Consider the following 18,814-nt stretch of genomic DNA (forward strand, 5'->3'; position numbering starts at 1 on the left):
CATTATCCAGAGAATATGCAGGCGATAAAATTCTATAAGCACAGGGTCTGCAAAAACCAAGCGCAGGCTCTGGAAAACATAAAGAGCATAAATTGATAAGTAATCAGTTGATTCATTATCAAAAATTCACAAATAAGTTATCACCATTTCAAATTTATCGCAATTAAACTTAACCTTCTGATAGGCACGGAATATCACCAAGACAACGCAAATTTCCAAAAACTGCCATGATAAAGAGATATTTTCTTAACTTTAATGTCAAAATGCCCTTGATACTTTATACCTGGATTTATGTACTTTTAATATATTGCCCTAATTTCTTGAACATATTTCAGAATGTACATATATACACGCTCTTACAGCTATCACAAAAAATACTGTAGGCCGTATATACACGGCGTTTATCGGTCAGCAGGTTAAATAGAGGTGCGGTGGAACTCTAAACTTCGTTTCCATTTGCCCAGTGTCTGGCATTATTCGCTCCTTAGGGTAATGATTCTGAGGCCTCAGTTCCCAATGCACCCCTTTCACCATTGCGACATGGTCATTTCCCTCCTTTTTTTCCAAAATTAAAAAAATACGTCTAAATTTAGTTAAATCAAAATTATTTTTAATGTGTTTTATAAATTAAACAAGAAAACGTACAGAAAATGTTGCAAAATACCGAATAAAAGAAGCTTTTTATATTCATAAACTAAAACTAAATCCTTGACTAGCAAATAAAAGGCTGACCACATTTCCCTGAAAACTGAAATCCCCCCCCAAGAGGCGAATTTCCCCCTGATTGAGAACCCTTGGTGTAGAGTATCTATTAAGATTTGTATCGTAAAAACAATAGCTTTATTGTTCAGTAACTTAAGTTAATATCACTGACATCCCTTTCCCTAAATCATAAGGAGCCTACCAGCGGTTAAAGTGGCTGAACATTGGTAGTTCCACCCTGGGATCGATTCCAGTTGTAGGGACTGGCTGCATGGGGGCTTTTGTGGCTTCCCCATGTGTAACGTGTATACAAATCAGTTACCCTCAGAAAGTCCTCTACAAAGGTATCCCTTCCCTTAGGCAAATAGCCCTTGTGTTATTTGTCATAATTAAATAAACCAAATTAAACCCTAGGCAAAAGGAAAAGGGGTTCAAATTAAACACTTAAATTCCTTATGCCTAGAATTCAGAAAAATATTTTTCCTATTATATTGCTTTAACAGAAATGCAAGGAAGGTTTCATGCAATAAAAAGACGAGCTATATTGTTAGCTGATGTTTGTCATTTCTTATTTAATTCGATGTGAAACGATGCATAACGTTCTAGAACTAATAAGACTATTGAGCGAGAAAGTCGAATAAGAAGCGAGGTTTTCTGTTTGGAAAAGAAAAAATAGTTCTAGTGATATCGCGAAATGGATGCGTTTGTTCAAGCATTTTCTTTCTTAGGTTAGAGGGCTTAGCATTTGAATTCACCTTTAGTTCCTTTCTTTTGCCCAAGCCCAATTTATTCTTCTTACCTAGCGATCCTACCTTAAAATATTCATCGTGAATAAAAACATCTTTTAAAAAAATTATTTCTATGTATTTCTGAAAATGTTTCTGAACATACTTGGTACAGGAAGAAAATTTAAAATAACTCAGAATAATGACAAGAAGATAGAAGCGCCCAAATTTGCAAGATAAAGTTACATAAATTTCCATTTTATCTTGACGTGGGTTTACTAACGCCAGTATTTAGACCCCTGTTAAATTTTGCTAATTTTAAGTGCAGTTCTTCTACTTTTAAATGTAATTTAGCATAGTACAGTATTATACCATATACGGATTTTAAGTTAGCTTACATTTAGACTGACTCTAGCCAAAACACACAAAATTGAACATTGCCAGAAACGTACTTTTAAACCTTTGCGTTATATAGAATATACGTTTAATGCAATCAATATTCAGATTCGCATTCCGAAGTATTTTACCTTTTCTACTCATATATTGCATAACCGAAGTATTTGAGGTTGCGTTCTACATGTTCGTGGGTTTGGAATAATTGCTGATAGCACTCGATAGAACATCAAAACACAATTTATTTGCAGTAAGTATAATACAGGACAGTTCAAAAGACACGTTTACACTCGTCGAAAAACTAAGACATGCACGCTGAAAACCTCAGCAACGCAGCAACTTGTGACTAAAAATGAATTGACAGGATTGCTAAAAACGGAGGAATTTAAATTAAAATTAACAAAGAAGAATTAGCGTCATTTTAATACACCACGCCGTTGCTTCCACTTGCAATATTATTTAAAATTATGTTAAAATCCCAATTCACCGCTTAAATAGGCCTACAAATTTAGTTTTAGTCACATATAACCAAAAATAAAAGTAAGACCTTTTTTAAGTTCTTTGTGCATTAAAAAGACTAAACCGTGTCATTTGAAAAGCTTTTGCATCCATATGTTATTAGGCATTCAAATAAACTCCGCACTAGTACGTCAGTACTAGTGTAAGTGCGCTAGTTCGGATGAAATCTAGGGTTAGATTTAATCCCTTAGGAATAACGCAAATATGCATATGGCAGGAGTTAATTACACCAATATACGCAGCAAAACATTAATATACTTTCTGTCTAACCTAAAATAACTACAACTAAAACAGGCTCCAAATGAAGCTCGGCAAACAAAACAGCCAACGTCCCATTTACTTGCCGAAGAGGACAATGTATTATCAAGGCCCGATGGTAAAATCGCTCCAGACTCCGAACTCTTCATTCATACATAATGCAACTTTGCGATAGGCTGCTTGAAGAAAGCCTTCATAAATTCAGCAATGATTCGGAAAAGAGTGAAAAAGGTGGACTTTGAGCGATGAAGGCAGAAGCAGGTGTCAAAATCTCCGCCATTACGAAAGAGTTCCAAGCCGGTATGAGCGATTAAGGTTCTAAATTAATGGCTTTCATTACTGTTGATTACCTGAGAGGCCCAACCAATTGAATCTCCCTTGTGCCGCGGCCATTCTTTTGCGCGAAATCTGTTCTAGGGAAGTTTTCTTTTTTCGTTTCTTCTTTCTCCCTAACTATGTCTCAGGACTCCAGAGGAATCGTAATTATTAACTCGGAAGGAAACAATGAAAGAAAAGACTATCGTCATAAACTTAAAACCCGGAAAGAACAATTATTCCAAAGTTTTCTCCGAATGATCGCTAGGAAAATTTTTGCAAGGATTCTGAAGCTAAACAGCTCTCCACTTTTGTTAGTTACTTGAGTATTCTTAATGCTTAAATCTATTACTTTCTCTGGCTCATTATGTAACTCATCATGCTCCACCATCATTGAAATAAAAGACACAATGAATATAATAAGAAAATACTCTATTAAAGGGTTTAATTTTTAATGAGCTTTAAGGATATTTTTATTTGTGTCTGCGAAGTAATTCATTATAACTCTCCACACGATGTTTATGCAACGTAACTAGTTTGATACTCCGAATTTTGAGCCCAAATTTAGCATTTCGCTTTGCCGAACAATAAGATTTTACAAAATTATTCACCGTATAGTAAAACATCACTCTATCGAACGTTTATGTGGACATTATTAAAGATCGGTTACCTGCAATAATGGCATAGCGATAAGATAATCGTCTGAAGTAAATGAGGCCTGGATTTAGATCCCAATCGAAGTTCTGCTCTTTACAGTTGCTTCCAAATAACTGTAACTGTTAGGGAAATAAACAGTCTTCCACTGATGCTGTACATAACCATCACATGCTAGGCTTTAAGTTGGAATTAGTGATTATATGAAGAGACCCCTAGTTGAGGCCTGTATCTTGACAGTGTAATATTTAAGTTGATTCGTTTGTCACATTGTTCAGTGTTTGTTTCAATTCATATAAACAGGGTGTCGTCTGAAAACAGTGTTATTTTCATGTTTGGAGAATTTTTTAACGTATTAAATGCTTCAACAGTTCTAATAGTTCTAAGTTACTTGTAGCTCTAATTTTCAAGCAAATATCTTAATTTTTAACTCTACTCGTGCATTTAAACGAAGCTCTTAGGGTTAAATTTTATTAATTTATATTTATGTCATCATATGCTGTTCCACTAACGAGAAGTGAGATGTCGCCCTGATCGCTAAAGTGGTTAGTGTTGTAGACTTCCTTGACGTTGGACCCCTGTTCGGATTCCGGACATGGCATGTTTGTTTATAAATGGATAATGTTTTCGCGGAGTAGAGGAACATTTAAAATAACGAAAGTCCTCCCGAGTGGTTTGGTGATAGGGAAAGAGATGTGGATTCGTCCTCCTGGGGTATTCTCTAGCGCTAAAGACGTCTAACACTGGTGGTTCTGTCTGGAACTTGAATCCCAATGAATGATCTGGCATTTTTGTGATTTTCTTCATGTGTAACGTGTATACGAACCAGTTTTCCTTAGAAAGTCTTCCACGAAGGCATCCCTTCCCTTAGGCAGATAGCCCTAGGGTGCGTTGCCATAATTAAATAAATCAAACCAATCATTAGTTTTTGGTAAAGATGTGTTTCTCTTTTGGAGCTTTTATAAATTGAGACCCTAAAGTTTTTTCACTGCGGTCAAGCCTCTTATTAACAAACATTTTCTGAATGCCGGACTCTCGAATAAAAAGACCTGGTATTCCCAGTTAGTGAACACATCCTTATAACGGACGGAAGCCTTGGCTCGTGAGTGCCCATTAGTAGGAGGACCAACGTACTTTCATGCTTATTTGCAGTTTGATTTTTTTTCTTTCCATTTCTTTAAAGTTCTCATCCATCTTTCCAAATTTATAAAGTTATGGTTTTCTTCGCCGAGTGAAAGTTGTATATTTCTCTTTCTTTATAGTCTTTGTAAATCTAAATTTATAGTCTTTGTAAATCTATCCGAAAACAGATTATACAGCCTATGTATTATTGCTCGGCACACTGAATTATTACTGTGCTTAATGTGCACAAAAAAGAAAATTTTCAAAATCCAGAAAAAGAGATAAGACTCGTTTCCAACTTAAAAAAAAAAATAATAAATTTATCAATGCAAAACGATCAGTTTTGCTGGAATAAATGTCGTCCAGTGAGCCTTTTATGAATAAAAGTAATAGTCATTAAAACATAATAGCTGTAATAGCTCGAAAATTCGCGTTTGGATTTTTCGGAACTAGGATTTTTTTGGGAGGAGGGGGTTGATATATAGCACGGTTTGCCACAACAAAATATCAAAAACTTCACTTTCGTTCCTAGTATTCCATGCTACCATATACTATCCAAGCTCACAATGATGATCAAATGGATATAAAAACATGGAAAACATATTTTATAAGTGTAAAACTTGTGAAAATGCAGGAAGTTTTACAAATCTTTAATTAATTGCATACCATTGTTTGTTTTGTTTTGTTTTGCTTCTCTTATAAAAATAACTTTCCAGTAACGGAACATATGAAACCGTTGAACACTGGTAGCTCGATCTGCTTTCAAATCTTACAGAATCGGCTAACTGCATATGAGTTTTAGTCCAAAGGGGCAATTTCCCCAGAAGGATTATTAATTTCGTTTTGGCATTTTGCGTCGATTCACGATAAGCGTTGTTTCACTTTTCAAGTTGTTGCCACCAAATATTATCGCCCTGTATTATACTTATATGAATTAAATAATAAAGAATATGCATGAAAGTATGTATGTATCTCACATTGCGATAAAACAACGGTACTTATAGTCATCAATTTGATTTGGAATTTGTTTTATTATCGATTTCGTATTTTGTAACTCTTCACGGAATTTTTTATTAACAAACTAAAGATTTCAAAGCGAGTAATGGCAACATTGTACGGAAAAAAAAATATATCTCCAGCACGCGAAACTGTGTACCGCAAATTCTAAAGGTGTGCTCATTTTAAAATTATTTTGCGATATTGCGGTTGAACTGGATTTTATGGTTTAGGTGCTAATAACATGATATTTAATAAATAAAGGTAGCACGCAAAATGTTAAAAAAACGCCCCTTTGGACATAATTTACAATCTGAAACCTTTCAGATTTTGTTTCCATTAATTGTTTTATGGTTTTCCTCTATGTAATATAAATACCGCCCAAAGGTGTCTAAAGAAGGCATTATGTCTTTATTTAACAATGAATCATAGCTGAGAGTATATATTTAGTTTGAAGAAATGTTATATTATTTTAAATTGAATCCATTTAACGTTGTAGTTGTATATTATATTTTAACCTAAGTTTTAAGTATCATTCCCCAGACGTTTTATTGAAAATCCTTTTCGTTTTGAAATTCAATGTATTAATACGCTTCGAAAAGCGATGGTTTATAAACGGAATGCAATACTAAATCGAAACTACTACAGAACTGATGCAATTGTTGAACAGTTGAAGTCTTGCTTTTGGACTAATGGGCGGGCTATTTGGACAGTTGCATTACTTGATATAATGTACTAAAATAAAAAAATAGTGGAGAATGTGACCATCAATGATTATATTTTGTTCTAGTTAATGCCATTGCCCGAGCTCGCGAATATTCTTCAGTTTTTACAGAAATTCTGGAATTTCCCATAAAAATTTGAGAAAGATATTATTCTTTTTAAACAATGTCATTAATTTTAAAATTTTCATGAAAATATTATGCGTCATTCAAAATATATCTACAGTACTACAAGTCATTTTTTAAAATTATAGCTTTCTAAAATCATAACGTAGTACTTTAAAATACATTATAATTAAAAAATAATAGTAGTAGTATTTGAATAATTGAATGTTTTTGTTTCGTTTTTAACATATAAACTTTAATAATATGTATACTTATCAAGCAGTTACCGTTTTTTTTTCACTACTCAGTTATTGCTTCTCTTTTATTTGACAAAAAAGTTCTTATTCGTGTTTGAAAACGTAACTTTCTCCCCCAATATTTCACATTGTTAGCACCAACACTTATTTTTATAGAACCAATAAAAATTTGCTAGTCTCAATATTATTTGTTTATTGCTTTTGTAAGGAAATTTACTTAAAGAACAGGTATTCAAGTCAAGCTAAAACTACTAGTACAAATACGAACTTATACTTTAAAAGCATAAAGTACTTAAAATATTCTAAATTCCGTAATTTTTTTAATGCTTCAGTTTAATTATTTGATTAAAATTACTTTGCACTTGACTCATTCGAAGCCATAAATAATTGAAGCATTTTCTGTAGATCTCTACCAAATTTTTGTTTTCATCTTTATTTCTATCGCTTCTGAATTTTTGGCGAAACAAAACCACCATGCCATCATGATGGCGCTGTAATCAGCCGTTTAAAGAAAGCAATTGCTGTACTAACTCAAATAGCGGAAGAAACATCATCCGCAAGACTCGCTCAAAGTGTACATTGAACGAGTCTTTCATCGTCAAGCATGCATAGGGATGAGGTAGCACTTTCGTCCTCCTAGACTATGAATTTCTAAAAAGGGATAACCGCGCTGGAAGAAAGAAAAAAAGTGTACGGCAGCTGGCGCACAATTAATTGGCGGTGGCGTTTGCACCAGCTGACTACCGTGCCATCAATCACGAAGTCTAGGGGGCGCTCTCTACCGTCTAACTTCATCGTTTAATAAGAAACCCCCTCGATCCTTTATGCATCTTTCGCCATGAATTTCACGGATATTCTAAACCACGAACGGGTTAGGCGTAAAATATTTTTTCTTATATCCGGGAGACATTTTTAAAGCAGCTGAGTGAAATTTTAAAAACAAACTGTCTATCTTAGCAATACATTCTAACTCATTTGAATCATGACATAATACGGAGAGATGCAGTAAATTTCTTCAAATTCTTTTGAATATCTTGCATAAGAAGAAAATAAATGAAAACGGGAAGTGAGTCGAATAACTGGAAACATTTTATTACATAAATTATGCTTTTCCTTTATTGAATTCTTTTTTGGGAGACAGCTCAGAAAGAAAATGTAATTTGTTGCCTGGCTATGTATAAATTATGTAAAAATATAAAGGGCTGTGTAAAACTGTAGAAAACCGAAATTTTTAATCAATAACATTATTGGATTAGTGTTGATGTTACCGGCAAAGTATGAAATTCCGGCATTCTATAGAATGCCTAGGCATTGTATATGAAGCCGGACGATTTTAGGCAAAGTATGAAATAAAAGAATTATTACAAACTTTATCTAGCCATTGTAAATAATACCTAGGCATTCTATAGAATGACAAATGCTCTTTAGGCAAAGTATGAAAAAAAAGGTTATGATAAAAAGGTTGCGTCATTTAATAACTTCTGATAAGTAGTTTCAACTCTTCGAAACGAAACGGAAATAGCCGCAGTTTAATTACTTTGCCCGTTTGTTATTTGGCATTAAATAGAATGCCTAGGAAATGTGTGAAATATGAATCATTTCATACATCGCCGGCTAGTTTTAGGCATTATATACAATGCGTAGGCATTCTGTAGAATGCCGGATTTCATACTTTGCCGGTAACATCGACAAAACGCAAACCATAAGGGTATAATGAATTGTATTCACGGTAATATCAGCAGATTAAATAAATGTGCAAGAAGTAAAATTCAACTGCAAGTATGATGCTTTCCTCAATGAACATATAGTCCCATGACATTCTATTGGTGCACTTCTCTTGCAACTGCACTATATGTTGGTGTTTTAACCCTTTCCGGCACGCTACCTTTTAAAGTCGGAGTTTTGATAAGAAAAAAGGCAGTCTAATTAGGCCTAGAGGAGTACACAAGTAAAATTTTGCGAAGATAGCACTTATCGTTTTAATTCTGTAGGTGTGCCCAAAGTGGCACACTGATTGAATAGAGATTCGAAAAGAGCGCTGAAACGAGCATTGTTGTCAATGAACTAACAGATGAGATGCGGAGAAACAATGAATACAGACTCTCAGTTGTCCTAGATGATCGATGAGCCCGGTCTGGGCACACCTAGGGTTCGCCGTTTGGTTTTAGGCAAGATTTCAAGGTAAAAATTTTAAACTAATATAGAATAAGGAGATTAGCATACAGCCAAAACAATAACATAGAAATTTCTTTTCAAACAATTCTTTTTATACCTTAAAACAAATCTGGAGGATTTCTTTGAAAAATGAGAATCTTAAAAAACTAAACATGGCTAATATATATGGACTGATTTGGGTTGAGCTGCCATCTACTATAAATAAAGAAGGTTCAGAGTAACATCTAGTAATCTATAAATCCTTTTTCATTCAATTTTTCTGTGCGTACAGAAGTAAATTTTTAGGTGTGTCCAGACCGGACACACTGTGCCTAAAAGGGTTAATACCTAAACTCATTCATCACTGTTTCATCGATTTTTGAAGCTAACTAAATTAAACTTGGTAGTTCAGACTGTTTCTCAAATTATGCTAGAAACTCAGAGTATTTAGAGTTTGAGCTGTGAAATGCTTAGAATAAGGTTATGTTTTATTATAAAATCGCATTTTCTGATTTGTGAAAAACTTATAACTAGAACCAAAAAAATTTTAATTTCACCTACATTGAAAAGGAATAACGTTAAGTCTTGAATATTCCAAATTTCTAATCTTAAACTGAACTAAAAAATTCCAGAATTCAACATTAGCTCAGTCTAATATAGTCTGTCAAATATGATCAAGAATATCGCGAGGCGACGTTTCCGGCTCGGTTAAATAATGCCCATAAAGGCCATTCGCGTGGATAAGCCTTCAGTTCTTCTCTCTGGGAGGAAACCGTAGAGAGTAAAAAATTATTTGTATATAAACAAAGAATAGTTTATTAGCTGGTATAAAATCTTAGAAAGGCCGCATCAGGATGGTTCGTAGGTCCGCGCGCTAGTCACTGAGCTGCGTCCTTTGCGTACTATTTGCTCAATACTTGATCTGATTCGGCCATCAATTTCGATATCCCTTTAAATAAAATGCGTGGTATGCTATTCTTAATCCGAATGTAAAGATATTATACAGATATAATGGAAACATTAGCTTGTACTTCGATACGTTCTGTTTGCCGGTTTTAGTATGAAAAATATCATGCTATTTCCAGCATATCAGATATTCACGGGTGGGGTTACCACACATACAGAATCTCGAGAAACGTTCCAATAGGAAAGTGCGGGAGTGCAGCAAGGAAACTGGTAATCAGGCGAATCTTGCTTAGAGCGAGCGATTGACACATGATTCGAATAGATGAATCAGAAGTGCTCTATAATCATATGGTGTAAACGAGTGAATTAGAAGTATTTGCATTCGGAGATGCAGTTTTGCGTATCAGACTTGAGAAAAGTCAGAAATGGGTGTTTGTAACTCGAAAAATTCAGCCATCAGATTTAACACTAGCTCTTGATGCTTTTATACTTTTGTGTCATACTAGCCTACAGCAGATTTCTGATCTTGCTCTTACGATTCCCAAACGGGAATGGCTGCGATGGAAAACATCAGCGAAGTAACATTAGCTCAGTTGCCTGTGCAATATTTTTACATATGATTTTTGCAGAGAGAGTAGTGGGTCTTAATATTGTACAATAGTAGTAAATAATCTTAACATTAGGTGACAAGTAGCAGAGAAATGGCCATTAATAAATAATCTTTGTTTGCTCTAATCATTAACAGCAAATAAATCTTCTCTTTGGAAGTTAGTATTATTACTATAGGAATTCATTCATTATTCTTCAGATCTGTGGGTGTTGAAATTAACAAAAAGTAGTTTCAGGTAGTTGTTTCAACAATATAACTTATTTTGATTATGTAGATTTTGTCTTGGTTATGTACTCCCATTCCTATTATCACGTGATTATGAGAACATTCTGTTACTTTATTTTTAAACGTCTTTATATGATATACTTCAGTTTTGAGCATTAAACTTACGAAATGCATATTTTAACCTTTGTAACAGAATGCTTAAACTGTTACACGAATATTTTCTTCAGTACTTCTCGTTATTTTCAAACGTAAAATATCCAAATTTTGTCCGGACGTCCAGTTATGAATATCAGGTAAGATTTTAAACCCTAAATAAAGTGATGTCTAATCATAAACCAAAAGAAGGGTAAGTGAATCATATTACACTATCTTGCAAAGTGTCGGAGAGATGAATGAAAATATGATCCGGGTTGTTAAACTCTTAAGTTCGTAACACAGATTATTACAGAAGTCAAACAACACGAATCAGCTTAGTATTTGTAAATTTTCCCGGCCTAGTTTCGATGGTTCTGTAGCTAAGCAATCGGAACTAGTCCTGCAAACTTTACAAATGTTAAACTGATTCTTATTGCTTGACTTCTTCAATAATCATTATTCGTCGTGTTATTTTAACGTAAATTGATAACACAGCTTTACACAGTATTAAACAAAGAATAAGTATATATGTGTCAAGTTGGCATGCTGTTGCCAAAACTGGATAAATCTAAGTAAGTCCTGGAGAAGTAAAATTTGATGTGATTTTGTTTGCTATGAATTAAAGCTGCGAAATAGATTTTTGTTTTGTGTTTTTCTTTCCATATCCACAGACAATTACTCTGATAGTCATGGTTTTAATAGGAAGGTTGAACAAAATGTGAATCTAGTTTTGTGCCATGGATAATTAATGAATTTCTTGTAGGATTTTTATAATCAGTATTCATTGTTTGTTGGATGAATTTGCTTGCAATTAATGCTTTATTTCTTGTTTCTTCCAGCTTGCAAGCGGAAAGAAGAGCAACAGCAGCAACAGCAAAAGAACCCCAACACCCCCAAGAAGCCCCGCTTGGTCTTTACCGACCTCCAGCGGCGCACCTTGCAGGCCATTTTTAAGGAGACCAAGCGACCCTCCAAGGAGATGCAGATCACCATCTCACAGCAGCTGGGACTCGAACTCAGCACTGTTGGCAACTTCTTCATGAACGCCCGCCGCCGATCACAGGACAAATGGCAGGACACTGAGGACAAGGCCAAGTCATCCTCCCTTGCCCACCACCTCAATGGACATCACCACCTCCTCCATCTCAGTCCCACCACAACAACCACATAGCTGCAGGGGTCTACCGACGACCCCAGCTACTACGATGGCCTTGTAGTCCTCTCGCACGACGGCGGTGCATACGGATGGTGATGTATCTTCCTGTCAGGAGACAGTCATGCATCGCGCGATTCCACAGCCGTTACTGCTACGAGAGGGCGCTATAGCTGTTCGATGGCGGATGGTGCCACTTTTGTCATGACAAACGAATCCACTTATGAAAATTTTGCACGACACATCGTACCGAAAATAAAATAAATTTCCGAGATTTGTCGTTAATTCACAAAAATGATTTCATGCAAATAATGCCTGTAATACTTAGACGAAATTCAAATTTCTTCATAATCATCAGATATGTCTTTTTTTTTTTTTTTTTTTTTTTTTTTTTTTACATTTATGCTTACACAAATTGCATTACCATATAGTGAGCAATTTACAACGTATAAAAACAGTCACAAATAAAAATACATAATGGAGGAAAATCTTCGAAAATGTAATGCAGTTTACTATTTCCATTATTTAAAATAGACCCTAATTTATGTTATAACAACTGAACAAGTGAAGTGGATGTTACTTTATGTTAAAACTTTTAAAAAAGGAACTGCACACAATGAAAAAAAATAGTTAAAAATGTAATGCAGTTCTTTAAATAGTTTCACTCTAAAGTTACCAAGAAAGTCACAAACATAATAGAAATTCAAATCGCAAATTTTTGTATATAAATTTAATAATAATTAAAGTGGTAGTCATGTAGTATGTAATCTACCACTTTTAGATAGGTATTAATTTTTAGAGTGCGACACTAAAATTGTTTGCTGTTCTAATCATTTCCTTTTTCCCTTCATTTTATCTGATGCTTAAATTTTAAAATAGCCTAGGGGATTTCTTCTAGGAATTCTACTTGAGAAATATCTCCTAAAATAATTTCAGTGGCTTTCAAGAAGATATGCTTCTCATTCAGTAAAAGCAAACTATTTATCTGAAAATTAAGACAAGCATCTAAATAGATAATAATAATCAATAAATAAAAAATTCGATTTTAAAAAGATGTCCATTTTATTGTTTTGAAATTTTAATATTATTTGCTTGAAGCAAAACCATATTGAGAAGTATTTACTGCACAAATGTACTAGAAAAATCTTAACCTTGCATGGTATTGTAGCTAAAAATGCTAATTTGAAGATAAGAAAAGAAGTAAAATCAAAGTGATATTTAATTTTAACATAAATACAGTCTTTTAAATGTCTCCAAACATAAAATTAGTAATAGACCGTTTATACAATCATTCAGATTTATCTTACGAAACTGAAACACACAATCACAGTTTTTCAGGAATAAATGTTACTAAAAACTTTAGGCTCCAGGCCACGAGGCTGTTCAAAAATACGCATTTTAAAAAATAAATATGCCATCATATAAATTTTGGACTTCTATAATCAATTTATAGAAAATAATATTCTTTCTCATTATTTTTAGGAATCTACTCAGAAGTATTAAACAGAAACGAATATTCAACGCATTAATACAACAAAAGCGAGATTCTGCTTGTTAGTCATGATGCACAGAAACTGGTAGACAAAACTGTGGCACTCTCCAAAGTCATGCAAGTACAGCCCTGAACAGTAATGGACGAGAAACAAGTGCAACAGATACCCGCTGACCAATCTGACGTTTCCGGGAGTGTACAAGCAGTATTATACACATTCATGGAAACTAATAAAACATAGGTGTAGAATATAGATTTACTATCGCTTTAGTAAAGCGGTGCAATAGATTTAGTCAGTTAAGCCTAATGCGGCGAACTTTGAAGTTAAGCCTAACATGGCGTTGACTTGTAAAATTGAAGATTTTTATTGAACAGTATTACTGTGCCGTGGGCTTTTAAAGTCTCAAACGCGAGTTTTTATTCTGTGATAATTTTAGTTGACATATTACAAACTTATCTTTTTTTACCTCTTATAATTATTAGTCTTTGCAACTTCATTTATGTCACTTATTTTTTCATGTGTGATATGCTTTGCGTTGTATACTTAAATGCTGGTTGAGTTCTTACACAGATTAGTTAAAAGAGTAAATGCTTATTTTTTTCCTTCAATATAATTAAGGTGTTTATTTTTCAAAGCTTTAATGAATTTTTTATGTTTATCCTTCGAATATTTTTTAATAACGAAAATGCAAATTAATCTAGTCGTCTTTGTGATGTCTTTCTCTCATGAAATTTTTTTTAGAAATATATTTTTGTTCACTTCACTATATCAACACTTTTTCAGCAGACTGCATATTTTTGAAAGTGTGTTTTATGAAGTCTTTCTGAAAATGTGAATTATTCCAAAACTAGTCAGTGAATTTGGAGTAAACTAATATGTGTTCCATTAATACTTTTTTTTTCTGTTATACACGACACTTTGTGTTTTTAAGCGCGTTTTTTGGAAGACCTCGCTGTGTTTTATGTAATTGTGTAATTGGGCCCTGAAGCTCATTTCCGAAAGACTGTGAGACATTAAGCTAACCGAGTGGACAAACACACAAAGAAAATTTTCAAATGTCACCGAACAGAGCTCAAGCTAATAATTATGCTGTTTTCCCTTTCAAGTATCGCTTCATGAGAAGCAGGAAGGATTGTATAGTTCTATTTATAAGGTTCTGTATAGTTTGTGTAGATTTGTTCATAAGACTGTTAAATGTAGATTGTGGAATTGTGTATTTTATGTATTTAAAAACCATTCTGTGAATGAAGCTACACCTGATTTTCAAATATGATCTTCTTTACGTTTCCTGTACAGGCATCTTTCATAAATCCTTTTGTCACTTCACTGAACATAGCAGTCACAATAAATTGCACTAGCAACTCTTATTTTGCACAATCGGTTTTAACAGCCAAATACTCCATATTTTTCAAAGCGGTTTTGCTGTTCCAAAACAAAAACAATAACTCATAAATATAACTCGAAAGTTGAAACGTTTCATTAAGTAGTTTAGTTTCTTTCTCTAGAAATAGTATTTTTCTCTAATTTCGTTTTCTAGTTATAAAATACAGCTTTAAGTATATTCTCTTCATTTTTCCAAACTAAATTTGTAATTTAACTGCTAGTAATAAAATGATCGTGTAAAGATAAATTCCAACACTTTCATGCCTTGTTTTTCGTCAAAACTAAACGAAACCTACAACTTAAAAAAGTTTATTAATCTAAATATTTTCTGATGTGTCTAAAAACAAACTTAAATAAAAACAATTATGTTCTGCAATTTTTTTAATGTTTAAACAAGATTTTTATCTACACCTTTAAAGCTAAAATTAAATAAACAAAATAATGTGTAATGTTTTCTTTTTGTGCTATTTCAGTCAGCTTCTGTCTACAGATTTAAAACTAATCTTAAGTCAACGAACCTATATCTCGCGCATTTCCTAAAGTAAAACCCAATTTCTTGTCATTTTTTATATCTATTATGTTTATATTATTTTTATTATTATTATTACTATTACTGAAATCTTATTTTTGTAACTTACGTAAATTCATGAAGTATATTTTAAGGAAGGTTTTCGTATTAATATTGCAAAATAAGTAATGAAAAGAGTGCAGAGTATTATAATTTAAAATTTTCAATTTAGAAACAACATAATTCGTTATTTTTTCTCAATATTTTAAAATTCCTATTCAACCATTAATTTAGAATCGTCTGGAGATGTATAATCACATAATTCGAATTCGAATTGTTTATCCTTCAGTAACTGTCCTAAAGGCAAACAATTTTAATAAATTTCTTTGTAAACTTTTATGAAATTTCTTCTTATAACTATTATGAAACATACTGATTTAAGAATCAGTTCTCAATACAGAGAAATTTCTTTCTATACTCTTTAGTTTTCTTCCTTATTCAATCAATTTTTGGGTTCCATAAACAGAAATATTTTATTGATAATTTTATCACAGTAAATTGTGAAGAATGTAAATACAAATTTTAACATTTAGGTTTAAGATTACAATTAAGATTTTAAGATTACAAATTTTAAGGTTTTTCTCAACTTATTATTACTGCAGAAAAGCAGCATATTAATCGAAGGAAAATTGAAAGAATTCACAGTATTTAGATTCTGATTAATTTCTCATAAAATAGATAACATTTATCGTCTGCTTTGCATCAGTGTTTCTTTCAGAAACGTAATTCATCAAATAGAATTTTAATGTTAACCAAAAATAAGTTTTTAAATAAAATATTTTCATACGCCAAGCATACTATCCTAAAGAGTAGCGCCTACTATCGTATAAAGGTATTTTAATTTCCTTTAAAAATATCTTACCATTTGCCCTCTGCCTCTACACAGCTCCTCAAATGCAAGCCTAATGATGATAAAAAAAATATTTTTTAAATAGACTGTTTTCATGAACTTTGCTTTAAAATGTATGCCAAGTAGCATACGTTATCCTAACTAATAATGCATTTCTTCTCTCCCTATTTTAATTTCCTTTAAAAATAGCTTACGAGTTGCTTTTTGACTCTACACAATCCGAATATGCTTTTTTTTTTTTTTTAAATTTACGTTAATTGCTTGCTAAAAATCAATTTTGTTTTTCACTTTTCGCGTTATTTAAAAGCAAAGAAAGCATTGTACTTCAGTGTAAACTTTTCACTAATTCGTTTTCATCTTAAGTTATGCTATTTATGCATTTTGCAAATGACATTGTTAATAAAACTCACTCATAATAATGTTAATCATGCATTCTTATTAAATGAGTAGGTTATATTCAAATCAAAAACACTTGAAGTTCAGGTACTTCAAGTGTTTGTACATTTGTGTCATACTGCTCCACTGCAGAAGATTTCTTATCCTGCTCTTACCAGTTCCTATGCCAACAGCTGCTATAATTTAAAGATGTTCTGTGTATTAATAACATGTAGAAGTTGTCATTTATAAAAATGTGTAGAAATTACGTATAAAAATTTTTAAGACTCATGTCCCAAATCTTAACAAATAATAACAGGAACTTTTGCACATTTCAATGTAAAATCAAATAGCAAATGCAATGTAAATCACAGCAAATATTATTTTAAATATCCCCATATGAGATTTCTAATCTATTACGAGTTTGTCCATAGAAACCCTCTTTATATTACTATTTATTAGCAAATAAAATTCTCTTTTTTACTATTCGATAAATTTTGAACTTGTGCATAATCTTAAGAGATAATAAACATCACTTACATCCATACATTAAACAATTCTTCATGAAGATCCATTTCAGCTATTTACAGTGAAGCGGAATTTGATATAGATTTATGAACTGATAAGAGAGTTCTTGAATAAAAGGCTTTCAGGAAGTCTAAAGAGAAAAAACAAAAGAAAAATTAAAAAGAACGTCTCAGGAATACTTTTGTCCTTCTAAAAACTTGTTTCATGATGAAACACAAACACAAAAATATTATACAATAAATGGGCAATATTTATACAGTACTTAATAATATATGCATCCTAATGCAATATGTAATACTAACTTGAAACTCTGCTTTATCATTTTGGTCGCGTTTATCCACGTAACTATAGTTATTATCAAATTAGTTAATATGTCTTAAATTATTATTTGTGTATATTTATGTATCTGTGTATATTTATGTCTTAAATTATTAGTCGTGTATATTTATGTATCTATATGTTATAAAACTGAGGAAAACTGTTAAAATTACATTGATTTAGCTTTATTATTATTTATATTATTTTATTAATTAACATTCTTTTAACGCAATGATTTACCTATTTTACACACTTCTGAAATTATATTTATTTTTCCTTTCAATATTTCATTCCTTTTGGAATTTATTTCTTAGTTTTTTAACTTTCAACTTGGTTAATACAGCATTACGTTTAAATTCTAAATTACTATTATTGTCATTAGAAATTTGGCTTCAGTTTTAGCTTATATATTATTTATTGCATTTTACTATCATGCTTCGCTACTTTCTTTACGTACATATATATATACCGGCATACACAAGAATAATTAAATACAGATAGATAAAAATAAGCTCTTGGCGGGAAAGAAATGCTTTATTATGGCTACGGCACTTATTTCATTCTTTATACCTAGGTTTGAGAAAACAAAATAAAGAACCATGATTTGTTTCTTTAACCCAGAAAACTTTCATGACTTAAACCACTTTTTCTCGAGCCGCCAGCCGCAAACCCATTCTTTCCTTTCGTTTTTTTTTTTTTTTTTTTTTTCCCTGCTACCATGGCTGAGGTGAAAAGGTTGAACTTGTTCACCGACAACCCAAGCATTCTTTGGTATAAGGAATCTCAAAATCCCGAAAGAATATCTGGTCCGATCTGCTATAAGGGGTGTGGGGGTGTGTTAAAAGTGTAGGGAGGTAGAGGGTTTGCCAGTTAATTGCAGTTTTCGCCATATTTATCACTGGATACTGCATCCCCTTCCAAAGAGCATTCAAGCATTTCAAACGGGGTCCTCGTTAATTATGCACAAAGTCTCTGAAATTAGCCCTGAGCATGAAGCTGAGTTAATTAAGCCTCCACCTGCACACAGTGCGCCCCCTGCGGGGGTGGGGGTTCCAAAACTCTATCTTATTTCCACAGTGCTCCGTACCCTAGTTACATTATTCCGGACAACAGCTTTTAGAGGCCTGCTGCACGTGAGTCGAGCAGGGGAAAAATTGAATAACATCGGATGTTCTTAAAACCGGGAACTGTCAACGCCAAGCGCGTGCCGCTGGCTGCGCCCTCGCTTGCCCCCCGCCGTAGCCCCTTTCCCGTGCGCCCTCTTTTTAAGGGAAAATGTGGAACCTATGGAAAGCGCTCATTTTGTTCTCATTCGAGATAATCGCCGATTTGTTACCAACTATATGTG

Source organism: Stegodyphus dumicola, chromosome 1 (genome assembly GCF_044657685.1).
Source record: "Stegodyphus dumicola isolate Sdum_Otavi_A_Nest chromosome 1, ASM4465768v1".
NCBI classification, from domain to species: domain Eukaryota; kingdom Metazoa; phylum Arthropoda; class Arachnida; order Araneae; family Eresidae; genus Stegodyphus; species Stegodyphus dumicola.